This window comes from Orycteropus afer, unplaced genomic scaffold (assembly GCF_000298275.1).
Source record: "Orycteropus afer afer isolate SDZICR_OR568_19922 unplaced genomic scaffold, OryAfe1.0 scaffold00492, whole genome shotgun sequence".
NCBI lineage: Eukaryota > Metazoa > Chordata > Mammalia > Tubulidentata > Orycteropodidae > Orycteropus > Orycteropus afer.
Window position 1 is genome coordinate 1948959 of NW_006922079.1, and position 2144 is coordinate 1951102.

The following is a 2144-nucleotide window of genomic DNA, read 5'->3' on the forward strand; positions in this document are numbered from 1 at the left end:
GTATTTTCACACAAATTCTTCTGCTAGTTGGGGTTTAGCCCACTTCTGTATCCTTCCCTTCAAGACTCAGGGTCCAGGATTATCTTCTGTGTCTGTGTTAATTGGTTTTCCTTTTCTTTGTTGAAGAGGGTCTGTGCAGTCCTTCTGCCTAGTCCACCATCTTACGGGAACTCCTCCATTTCATTTTTGACAACTTCCAATTTTCCTTTGCACAGTCCACGTTCCAAATATTAATGGATGTTTTCAGTTGTCTCTTCTCATTTTTAGTCATGGCACATCAGCCATGAAAGTCCTAAATGTTTTACTCCATCTAATTCTTTAAGATTGACTCTACTTTGAGGAGGCTGCTCTTCCCTAGTCATATTTTGAGTGCATTAAAACCTGAAGGGCTCACCCTTCTGGCACTATATCAGACAATGTTTCACTGCTAGTCATAAAGTTTTCCAGTAATATATCAGATACTGTTTCACTACTATTCAGGTTTTCAGTGGCCAATTTTTTCACTAGTGGCTCCCCAAGTCTTTCTTCCTAGTCTGTCTTAGTGTGGAAGCTTCAGTGAAACCTGCCCAAGATGGGTGTCGCTGCTGTTGTTTGAAATATTGGTGATGTATCTTCCAGCATTGCAGCAACATGCAAGCCACCACAGTATGAGAAACTGACAGATGAGTGGTAGCTAGATGAAATGGACCTCCTGAAAATCCACCACTTGTGTGCATCAAAAGATTTCACCAAAAGAGTAAAAAAGAAGCCACAGATTTGGGGAAAAAAAAAATGTTTGGCAATGACATAATAGACAAAATCTCTAAAATTTTAGAAAACTTCTACAAAAAGACAAACAATCCAATTATAAAATGGGCAGAAGACATGAACAGACGCCTCATCAAAGAAGCCATTCAGGTGGCTTACAAACACATGCAGAAATGCTTGAGATCATTAGCCATTAGAGAGATGAAAATGAAAACAATAATGAAATATCATCTCACCCTAGCATTAATAGCAAAATTCAAAATAACAGAAACCACAACAAATGCAATGCTGTCAAGGGTATGGGGAGAGTGGAACCCTCATACACTGATGGTGAGATTGTAAAATGGTGTAACAATTATGGAAAATGGTATGATAAGTCCTTCAAAAATTGGAAGTAGAAATACCATATGATCCAACAATCCCACTGGTAGATAGATATCCTATAGAAATAAGAGACATGACATGAATGTTGTTGTTGTTATGTGCTGTCGAGTCGGACCCAATTCATAGCGACCCCTCTGTGGGTTTCTGAGGCAGTATCACTATGGAAGTAGATTGCCCAACCTTCCTTCCGAGGAGTGGCTGGGGGGTTTGAACTGCCAGCCTTCTGTTTAGCAGTCAAGTGCCTTGTTCATCTTAACATTATTGAAAATAGCAAAAAGATAGAAACAACCTACATGGTTATCAGTGGATGAATGGATAAATAAACTATGGTATACACACACAATGGAATACTTGCCATGTTACAGAATAACAATGAATCTGTGAAACACTTCATAACATGGATGAACTCATTATGTTGAGTGAAATTAGTCGATCACAAAAGACAAATGTATGAGTCCTTTATTATAAAATGTCAAGAATTTTTTTTTCACATGGAAATAAACATTCTTTGATGGTTACCAGGGTTGAAATAAGGGAGGGTAATTTTTTAATTAGAGCATAAACACATATTAAATTGGGTGAGGGAGAAAGCAGTATGTAATAAAGGAGAAATCAGCACAACATGATTAAAGCAAAGGAAGACACTGAAAGGAGCACAAGAGTTAAAGTCAACAGAGGTAATTATTAATGTGTACACAGTCCTGCAGTAACAGTTATAGCAATAACCTATGAGTTTATACAAAGATAGATGTGCAAGGTGAACAGGTATGTGAAAGTGAATGGGACTATGCCCACAAATACAGGTTTAACTGAGGGTATTTATGAATATGTATTTACAGGTTGTCATCTCTGACTCATAGCGACCCTATGCACACCAGAGCAAAACACCACACGGTCCTGCACCAGCTCCATGATCCTTGCTGTACTTGAGTCCATCATTGTAGCCTCCGTGTCAATCCATCTTGTTGAGGCCCTTCCCCTCTTTCATTGACCCTCCATTTTACCAAGCATGA